The following is an 11579-nucleotide window of genomic DNA, read 5'->3' on the forward strand; positions in this document are numbered from 1 at the left end:
GAACAAATTGTGTCAAACCAACCTGATAGCTTTCTTTTACAGGTAACAAGCCTTGTAGATAGAGATGCAGTAGATGTGGTATATCTTAACTTTAGTAAGGCTTTTGATACTGCCTCACGTAGGGAAATACAACCTAGATGGAGCTACTATAAGGTGGGTGCAAAACTGGTTGGAAAATCATTCCCAGAGAGTAGTTATCAGTGGTTCACAGTCATGCTGGAAGGCCATAACGAGTAGGGTTCTGCAGGGAGTGGTTCTGGGTCCAGTTCTGTTCAATATCTTCATCAGTGATTTAGATAATGGAATAGAGAGTACACTTATAAAGTTTGTGGACAATACCAAGCTGGAAGGCGTTGCAAGTGCTTTGGAGGACAGGATTAAAATTCAAAATTATTTGGACAAACTGGAGAAATGGTCTGAAGGAAATGGGATGAAATTCAGTAAAGACAAATGCAAAGTATTCCACTTAGGAAGGAACAATCAGTTGCATACATACAAAAATGGGAAATGACTGCATAGGTAACAGTACTGCAGAAAGGGATCTGGGGAAGTGGATTACAAGCTAAATATGAGTCAACAGTGTAATGCTGTTGCAAAAAAAAGCAAACATCATTCTGGGATGTATTTGCAGGAGTATTGTAAACAAGACACGAGAAGTAATTCTTCTGCTCTACTCTTCGCTGATTAGGCCTCAACTGGAGTATTGCGTCTAGTTCTGAGCGTCACATTTCAGGAAATAGGTGGAAAAATTGGAGAAAGTCCAGAGAAGAGCAACAAAAATGATTAAAGGTCTAGAAAACTTGATCTATGAGGGAAGATTGAAAAAACTGGGTTTGTTTAGTCTGGAGAAGAGAAGACTGAGAAGGGACATAACAGTTTTCAAGTACATAAAAGGTTGTTACAAGGAGGAGGAAGAAAAATTGTTCTCCTTAACCTCTGAGGATAGGATGAGAAGCAATGGGCTTAAATTGCAGCAAGGGCGGTTTAGGTTGGACATTAGGAAAAACTTCCTAACTGTCAGAGTAATTAAACACTGGAATAAATTGCTTAGGGAGGTTGTGCAATCTCCATCGTCGAGGATTTTTACGAGCAGGTTAGACAAACACCTGTCAGGGATGGTCTAGAAGATAATACTTAGTCCTGCCACGAGTGCAGGGACTGGACTAGATGACCTCTTGAGGTCCCTTCCAATTCTATGATTCTAAGGTAAACCTGCTCTCCAGTTTAGGCTTTGCTGCATCTGCAGCAATGGACTTTGTTTAATCTAATAATGCAATGAGGATTTTCTTATCTCTGGGTAAATGTATGGGCTAGGTTAACATCAGCTATAAAAACCTATGGGTCTAATTCTATCCGCAGAGGTAGAAATCAATTGATTTCAATGGGGCAGGATCAAACCCTAAACTCTTCAGAACAGCAATAATCAGGGACAATATAAAGCGATGCTGATTTTGATTTTTCTACTGGGTCCAACCCATCTCTTAATCTCAGTAATAGGGTTGCCAACTTTCTAATCACACAAAACCGAATACCCCTGCCCTTCCCCAAGGCCCCACCCCTTCTCCCCCACTTGTTCCATCCCTCCTCACTCGCTCTCCCCCTAGGGTTGCCAACTTTCTAATCCAGGGGTGGACAATAATTTTTGCAGGGGGGGGGGCACTCCATGAATTCTGGTAAATCATCACGGGCTGCACATTTCTACTATATTAATGGAAGGGGTGTGGGGTCTGGGAGGGAGTTTGGGTTGAGAAGGGAGCTCTGGGCTGGTGCAGAGTGTTGGGGTGCAGGAGAGGGTGAGGGGTGTGGGCTCTGGGAGGGAGTTTGAGGCCGGAGGGAGCTCTGGGCTGGGGCAGGGAATTGGGGTGCAGGAGGAGGTGTGGGGTCTGGGAGGGAGTTTGGGTGCAGGAGGGAGCTCTGTGCTGGCGCAGTGTTGGGGTGTGGAAGGGGGCGTGAGGTGTAGGCTCTGGCTGGGAGGCGCTTACCACAGGCGGCTCCTGGCCGGCGGTGCAGCAGGGGCTCAGGCAGGCTGCCTGTATAACATGGCCCCACACTGCTCCCGGAAGCAGCCGGCTACTGCTGGCACGTCTCTGTGCACCCCTTGTGGGGAGGAGGGCAGCAGGTCTCCATGGGCTGCCCATGCCCACAGACACCGTCCCCGCAGCTTCCATTGGCCAGTTTCTGGCCAATGAGAGCTGTGAGGACAGTGCTGGGGGCGGGGCAGCACACAGAGATGCCTCCCCTCCCCCGCCAGGGGTGCACACAGATGTGCCAGCAGCAGCCGGCCGCTTCCGGGAGCGGCATGGGGCCACGAGAGGCACGCAACCTGCCTGAGTGCCTCGCTGCGCTGCAGGACTTTTAGCAGGCTGCATTCAGAGATTGCGAGGGAGCAGAGGAGGCCGGACAGAAATGTTAGACAGACCGGATCTGGCCCACAGGCCGTATTTTGCCCACCTGTTAATCCCACAAAACCAAACACCCTAGCCCTGTCCCTTCCCTGAGGCCCTGCCCCCTCTTCACTACATTCCGAATCTCAGTGGCTCGCTCTCTCGCACCCTCACTCACTTTCACTGGGCTGGGGCAGGGGGTTGGGGTGTGGGAGGGGGTGAGGGTTCTAACTGGGGGTGTGGGCTCCAGAGTGGGGCCAGAAATGAGAGGTTCAGGGTGCAGGAGGGGGCTCCAGGCTGGAACAGGGAGTTGGGGTGTGGGAGGGGGTGAGGGCTCTGTATGGGTGTATAGGCTCTGGGGTGGGGCAGGGATGAGGGGTTTAGGGTGCAGGAGGGGGCTCTGTGCTGGGGCAGAAGGTTGGGGTGCTGGGGGGGTGAGGACTCCGGCTGGGGGTGCAGGTTCTGGGATGGGGATGAGGGGTTTGAGGTGCAGGAGGGGGCTCTGGGTTTTGGGGGGGGACTAAGGGCTGGGGCAGGGGGTTGGGGCTGGGGGGCGGTCTTACCTCCAGCGACTCCTGGTCAGCGGTGCTGCAGGGCTAAGGCAGGCTCCCTGCCTGTCCTGGCACCGCACTGCACCCTGGAAGCAGCCAGCAGGTCCAGCTCCGGGGGGGGGTGGGGTGGGGTGGGGGCGGGGGGGGAAGAAGGCACCGGGTGCTGTTCTCGCCTACTGGCACTGTCCCCCCAGCTCCCATTGGCCGTGGTTCCCGGCCAATGGGAGTGCGGAGCTGGTGCTCAGGTCAAAAAGACAATCCAGGGTCCTAGGCACATCACCAAATGGGGGGATGTATTATGCAGGAAACCCTTCTCCAAATTGAGATAGGTAGCTGGGGTTTCCCACAGAGCAGCAGACGATCTGCTTGGGGATGGAGTCAAATGACTTCCTCCATGGCTCTGCTGGCTGCTGCACCTAGTCTGGTGTATGCTGTCTACAAACTCAAGCGAACATCACACCTGGGTGGAGTTTTTCTTTGCATCTATGAGTCCAGAAACATCATAAACCTGAAATTCTGATATAGTCGCATGGCTCTGGGAGTTGGGTCCCTAAGACTATGTCTATGGTGCCTATGCCTTAATCTGATGTTTATGAAGTTTTCTGTGGTAGTGTCTAGTGGCTCCAGTCAGCAGGGCCGGTGCAAGGATGTTTCGCGCCTTAGGCGAAACTTCCACCTTGCGCCCTCCCCCGTCCCCAAGCCCCCGCCCTGAGGTGCCCCCCACGCGGCAGCTCCCCTCCTCCACCCTGAGGCGCCCCCCCGCGGCAGCTCCCCACCCTCCGCCCTGAGGCACCCCCTTGGGAGGCAGGAGAAGTGAAGCTCGGGGAGGAGGCGGGGCAGGGGTGAGCTGGGGCAGGGAGTTCCCCCTTACTTGCTGCAGGCGGCCCTCCCTGTGCTCCCCTGCCCCAGCTCCCTCTGCCTAAATGCCGGCGGCAACTAGGGCAGCCGAAGATCTGGCCGCCGCGGTCACTGACAAAAAAAATGCCGCCCCCCAAATCCTAGCGCCCTAGGCAACCGCCTAGGTTGCCTAAATGGTTGCACCAGCCCTGCCAGTCAGGAATGGGGCATTGTTCTCTTAGGCACTGCAAAATCACAAGATAAGAGGTAGTTCCTGCCTGTTCAGTTTACAGTATAATATGAGAAAAGAAGTGAGAAGAATGAGAAAAACAGAAGGAAAGAAGTAGAGAGGGTAATGAAAATAAGATCATGTGGTTACTTAGCTATTGCATAACTCATTAGTTACAGATGTTTCCAAACAATCTTCATTTTTTTCACAGTAAATGAAATCACCTCTCTTGAACAACCAAACCATAACTGATTAGCTGATTTGTTGCAGGAATCACATGGGTCTTGAGCTGGGATCTGTAACTGCCCTTCCTGTTATTGGACCAGACTTAATTATTTCCTGATCATAAACTTCACTTTACCCCAGTTTTAGGGGGGGACAGTAATAAATGTCTCATTTATCCTGATAATCCAGATATTCAATTAATTGCACATTCAGAATATTCAGCTTTGTATTATGGAATGTCCTTGTACATCAATGAAATATAAGGATTGTGACAGGAATGTCAGGCCACATTAGGCAAGCACAAGCTATGACCATCGCCTGGTCATTTGGAAGTGAGCTGGTGCTTTCAGGCCGTTCTTCATCAGAATTGATCCCCCTGTTCTCCTCTCCCCGGCAGTTTCAGACTGGAGGATATTTGCATAAAAGGACTTTATTCACTGTACTTACAATCTCATCTCAGTTTGGGACATTAAAATCTCCTCCAGACTGACAATTTGTGATGTCGCCAATAGTACTGGGAGCATGCACCAGAGTGGGAGCTGTGTTAAACTCTTGAGGGGTGCAGAACAGGTTCCCCTTTCACCAGCCCTGTTCTACTGACCAGTACAGAAAGGGGCAGAGCCACAGACCACCTCTACCTGGCTGCTTTGGGGGTTCTAATGACATTCTGGATACTGGATATTCCCACTGCACCAGGAGTTCAAGGACTGAGACTTCCGCTGCCCCTTGCACAGGTGCATAGAGAGTGTTCTTTGCACCCTGTCGTGCTTGCCACCACCCCGTAGATGCTGCCATGCTAGCAACAATCCAGCCCTATGACGTATCATAAAGAAAAGTCATGTTTAACAGGGTGAAGCGCCTGGGCATGCTCAGAAGCCCCTATTTCAGTCTTAAAATATTGTCGGATATAAAATATCATTACAAATCTTTTTATGAGCACAAATATTTCTAAACCATAAATTATTCAAAATTGGAGAAGTCCCTTCCTCTGGAGTGTTTCCTTTTAAAACATAAGTAGTTCTTTTTATACCTGCATGGAGTTTCACTTCCCTCATAAACTGATTTGATATTGGATTAACTGTAACATGGGTCATATGAGACGCAATAAAGCATTTCTTGTTTCAGTGGCATGTGAGCTGGATATATTCAGTCTCAGGTTTAGGGACTGGAGTGAATACTGAGTGTACAACACTGCCCTGTCATGTGTTTGTTAGCTCAGAATCAGATCAAACTAAAAGCTAATTAGTATGGATTATCCACTTCATGTGGCTAACTGATTGGTCCACATACCCTGTGATTCAAGGCAAATACCATCCAAGTGTAGATGCGGTTTTGGATTAACTGAATTGAATACCACCCTTGTGCCCTACATACCCTAGACTCCAAGGCTGGGATCTACAAAGGTACATAGGGGCCTAAATCCCAGATTTAGGCACCTAAGTCCCCGTTTTAGGCTCCACTGTGATCCATAAACCTCAAACTCAATTGGTACCTAAGTTTTCATGCTAAAAGCTCCCTCATCACCTAAGTTTCTGCCTCATGTTCACTGCAGGAGCACAAACAGCTCAGTGCGAGCAGGACTGAGCCCAGGGAGGGCTGCCAAAGACTGGCAGAGCTAAGAAGGAGCTCCCGGCTGACTGTGGGGACCAAGTAAGGACTGAGCCCAGAACCTAGCCAGACCAAGTGAGGGTACCACAATGGGCCCTGTTGGTCTGCTTAGAGACTGAGCCCAGGGAGGGCTTCCAAAAAGGACACACTAACTGAGGGTACCGCGATGGGCCCCAGTTGGACTGTTATAGACGGCACTGCGGTGGAACCCCCAAGGCAAGCGGAAAAGAGGCTGTCCAAGAAATACCTGGAGACGCGACCTTCAGGCTGATAGCAAAAAAATGGGCTATACCTGGAACCAGCTAGAGCGAATGGCCCAGGATAGAAGACTCTGGAGATCTGTGGTTGGTGGCACATACCCCGATTGGGGTGACGGGCATGAGTGAGAGTGAGTGAGAAGACAGTGTCTCCGGAAAGGAAGTCTTGGCAGTACGGCCCTATACCCGGGCTGTGAAAAAGAAGTTAGAGACTGTATACCCCGGAAGGGGTTTGTTTGTTCCATCTACAGACAGTGTGTGTGACTCAGCTAGAGGGCTGAGTCACTGAAGACCTGCTGAAGAAACAATCGGCCAAGGGGCCTCTCGCGAGAGGTGGGTGCCATCCCCATTCCAAACAGAGAAACAGGAGGCTCACACCTGGCCAGAAGGGGGTGCTTGTGAGAGGCGGGTGCCGACCCTGTTACAAGCCCATTATTAAATGTTTGTTCCCCATGTAGGTATTTATAGACTGTAATCAGGTCACCCCCTAATCTTCTCTTTGCTAAATTAAATAGATTGAGCGCTTTGAGTCTATCGCTATATACCATGTTTTCTAATCCTTTAATCATTCTCGTGGCCCTTCTCTGAACCCTCTCAAATTTTTCAACATCCTTCTTGAATTATAAACACCAGAAAAGGGCACAGTATTCCATCAGCCATTGCCAATACAGAGGTAAAATAATCTTTCTACTCCTACTCAAGAATTCCCGTGTTCATACATTTTAGGATTGCATTAACTGTTTTGGCCACTGCATCGCACTGGGGGCTCATGTTCAGCTGATTATCCACCATGACTCCCCAAATCCTTTTCAGGGTCACTGCTTTCTACACTAGAGTGCCCCATCCTGTAAGTATGGCCTATATTCTTTGTTCCTAAATGTATACATTTACAGATAGCCATATTAAAACATTAATTGTTTGCTTGTGCCCAGTTTACCAAGTGATCTAGATTGCTCTGTATTAGAATTATAGACTCATAGGACTGAAAGAGACCTCAAGAGGTCATTTAGTCCAGTCCCCTGCACTCATGGTAGGAGTAAGTATTATCTAGACCATCCCTGTCAGGTGTTTGTCTAGCCTGCTCTTCAAAATCTCCACTGATGGAGATTCCTCAATCTCCCTAGACAATTTATTCCAGTGCTTAACCACCCTGACAAGAAGTTTTTCCTAATGTCCAACCTAAACCGCCCTTGTTGCATTTTACGACCATTGCTTCCTGTCCTATCCTCGGAGGTTAAGGAGAACAATTTTTCTCCCTCCTCCTTCTAACAACCTTTTATGTACTTGAAAACTATCCCCTATCCAGAAGGCTTGTTACTCTGTTAAAGAAAGCTGTTAGGTTGGTTTGACATGATTTGTTCTTGACAAATCCATGCTAACTATTATTTATCACCTTATTATCCTCTAGGTGTTTACAAATAGATTGCTTCATTATTTGCTCGATTATTTTTGCAGGTACTGAAGTTAAGCTGGCTGACTGGTCTGTAATTCTCCGGGTTGTCCTTATTTCCCTTCTTATAGATGGGCACTCTATTTGCACTTTTCCGGTCCTCTGGACTCTCTCCAATCTTCCATGACTTTTTGAAGATAATCACTAATAGCTCACATGTCTCCTCAGCTCCTTGAGTATTCTAGGATGTATTTCATTAGGCCCTGGTGACTTGAAGAAAACTCATTTGTCTAAGCAGCAAAGAATCCTGTGGCACCTTATAGACTAACAGACGTTTTGGAGCATGAGCTTTCGTGGGTGAATACCCACTTCGTCAGATGCATGTCTAATTTGTCTAAGTAATTTTTAACTTGTTCTTTCTCTTTTTTAGCCTCTGATCCTACCTCATTTTCACTGGTGTTCACTATGTTCGACATCCAATCACTACTAACCTTTTTGGTGAAAATCAAAACAAAAGTCATTTAGCACTTCTGCCATTTCTACATTTTCGGTTATTGTTTTTTTCCCCTTATTGAGTTACAGGCCTACCCTGTCCTTGGTCTTCCTCTTGCTTCTAATGTATTTGTAGAATGTATTAGTGACTTGTCCTCTTCTTTATTTACCACTCCCCCAAATTTTGTGTCATCTCTTCTCTCTTGTGTGCTATTCATCCTTCTGCGTTTCCCCATTTCTACCCACTTGCCCTCCCACAAAGCGTATTGCAGTTAACTATCTGTTCTTAATGATGCATCACGAGGTGGGGGAAATTTATGAAGCACAGATAAATGTTTCTCTCTGCTTTTGCTAATTTACTCAAACGTCCACTGGAGTTTTCCTCTAAGCTCCCTTTCTTGCTCGACAAGGTTTTCTTTGAACTCTGTTGATCATCATATAGCTAGTGTTTGTATTCAGCAAATTGTTTCCTCTTCAACCTTTGCTACCACTTCAGGTGTTTGCAGAAGTCTTTCTGCCTCACTGGGACAACAGTGTAACTCTAAATTAAGCAGTTTTTCAGTATAAACCACTCCTCCCATGCAAGATGAGGAAGTGAAACTAAGCAGCTGCTGTGTGGACTGAGAGAGGTAGTGGTCTGAGGCATACTCTTTTCTGTTGTAGGAGGGACCTTGTTAAAACTTGCCCTGCATTTGCTAAAATGTCTCTTGTTGGTTGACCTTGAATCAGTGTCCCTTGCCTCAGTTAAACAGAATCTAATTAAATAATCCATCTCAGAGAAGTTCATTTCCAGTGTACCATTCATATTTTGTTTGCCAGTGAAAACTGCCTTTTCACTTCTGAGAAGTAATGCTGGCCTATATAATAACTCATTCCCATCCCCATTCTGAAAGCAGAAAGGAGGCAGACTTGACTCTTTAATTTTGCTGCATGTATATCAGTTTTTGCACAGCTCTGCTAAAATTCTCCTTTCAGATATTAGTCCAATTGTCTGTCATCAGTATGAAAGAAAGCAGTTACATCTAGCCTCAGTGTACAACTATTGGTGAGCAGAAAGCAACATAACCTTTAGGGTGCTACAAGTCAGTGAGATAATGAGATGGAAATGTAAGGTAAATATCAGGAAAAATTCTTGGTAATGAGATCCAGGGAGTTGTTCTGAAGCCCCTTAAAGTCAATTAGAAGATTCCTATTGATTTCTTTCAATGGGCTTTGGATCAGGCCTCAACAGGCTGTGCCATAAACCTGAAAGGAGGTTGTAACAGTTCCATCACTTGGCATATTTTCTAGTCAATTCTAGTTTTAAATGGTAATATACCATTGGCAGAGGTTGATTTAACATGTCTTTCCTCAGTGACATGGCAAAACTCCTGTTGACTTCAACAGAACCAGAATTTTACTCTGTCTTTCTGTGGTTTTTCTACAGAGGAATCACAGGAGCTATTCTTGGTAGCTGAGACAGGAATTAACTATTACCAATTATCAGCTTTCCTTCCGGCCTACCCAGAAAAATATTTATTAACTAGAACATTTTCTCACTTTTCAAATGATTGTCCTAGTCTGTCAGGAGAGACCTGTAGAACAGTGTTCTTCAATGTGATCTGCTTATTAATCCTTCATTGAAATCATTGTCATTAATTATTAATAAAGTATTGTCATTGTTCTGCTCTGTTTAAGTGCACTTGGACATCACTGATACATTACTCCTGGGGGAATTTTGTGTCATTGCGCATGTGCAGAATTCATGTCCCCCACAGGTTTATTTGCTTCCCCTCAGAAAAATGACTTCTGACAGGGAAGCAAAAGGAAGCTGCAAGAGCAGTCATGCGCCCCTCCCGGGCAGCACAGACAGGCAGTTTGTGCACCTGGAGCAGACGGTGGAGACGTAAATCACTGCTGGGAAAGAGGGGCTGGACAGTCATGCGTGTGAGAGAGAGAGAGAGATCCTGTCTCTCTCGCTCACTGTTGCAGCATGCTTGGTGTGGAGGGGCAGGGCTTTGGGGTGTTTCTGAGGAGCTAGGCATGGGACAGGCTCTATCCCCTCAGGCAGAGCAGAATGTAGCAGCCTGCCTGCTTAGTGAATTGTTCCCATTGTCTTTGTGAATTCCCCCAGGAGTATAAAACAAGTGTAAAAGTTTTAAGGCTCCTTTACATTGTCAGAGTGGTGTAAAGGACAGTATGGCCTTATAAATGCTTATGGCACTTTAGTGATTAGAACTGGTCTAAATTTTTGGACTGAAAAAATTTCCTATTAAAATGTGCTCCATGAACTGTTTGCTACTGACCTTTCTGGAGGTGGTCAGTAGCCAATATACATTGTGAGTTTGATTCCTCTGCCCTCACTTGCTCTTCAGTTGCCTATCATGTAACACTGAGTATATGGCTGCATATATTTGTTGACTAATAACTACAAATAAAGGATCAAACCTAGCTACATTACTATTAGGCAAGGGGGTTTGAGGATTTCCTCCAATGCTCCTCACTCCCATTGTCCATCCATGGTATTGTAGTTTAAATAAATTACCTAAATAATTTAAACCAGCATAATTATATTGTGCTATTTAGACAAATAAAATATGCAGATTTTTGCAGAATTTTAAAATATTCTGTACAGAATTTTTAATTTTTTGGCACAGAATTCCCTCAGAAGTAATACAGGTATCCCATTACTACACTTTTGTTTAAAAACATTTGAGGGTGAAGTTCCCTTATGTTCCCTCAGAAGCGACAGCATGGAATTCAAATAGTAAATACACTCCAATTAACTTGCTATATTTGAAATAGCATAGTGACTAAATGAACCTTCATACAGTCCTGAACTATTTGATGCAAGTACCCACAATGACTCCTCAGAGAGAAAAGTGTGACAATATTATTTTGTGTGGAATGTTTAAATATGTGGCCAAAAGTTTCAAACCCTGAGTGCCCAAATCCATATTGAGGCACCTAAATAAAAATGACTTGATTTTCAGTGGTGTCAAATGCCTACCTCTCCCACAGTCGGAACAGGAGATAAAGCTATTCAGTACTTTTAAATAAGTGGCCTAATTATCAAGTATTATGCCTAACTTTCAAGCATGCAGGTGTGAAAACCTTTGCCTATGCAATTAAAAGATCCACTTAAGAATTTCATTGGTAGCAACTTTATTTCAGTGGAATGGTTTATTCATTCACAAAAGCCTTTTCTCATCTGTTTCCTCTTCTCCTCCCCAACTACAGATTAATCTTTCCACTTTGCTGTGTTGGGTTTGCACCTGGATTACACAACCTACTCCTGTTTCTACTTTCAGGATCCATTACCAAGGGTTTGTTCCCAAAAACAGATGGTCAGTGTGACAGGTTCCCCCCAGGGTGGCACCTGGAACTGGGGTACCACTGAGCCCTCTGACCCACTGGCTTGGGCTCCCTCTCACACTGTGCTGCTATAACAAGCTGCAAAGCCCTCCAAGCTTGCACTTTCATCAGCTTTTACACAGGTAGGGACACACTCAGCTGCAATTACATGCATGCTTTCTAACCACCAGCCTCCTAGCCTAGGACCCCAGAGAAGTACCATCCTGCCCTGGTCAAATCTGGCCAGTATATGGGTTTAATACCGGGTCCACC

Source organism: Mauremys reevesii, linkage group 1, assembly GCF_016161935.1.
Source record: "Mauremys reevesii isolate NIE-2019 linkage group 1, ASM1616193v1, whole genome shotgun sequence".
Lineage (NCBI taxonomy): Eukaryota > Metazoa > Chordata > Testudines > Geoemydidae > Mauremys > Mauremys reevesii.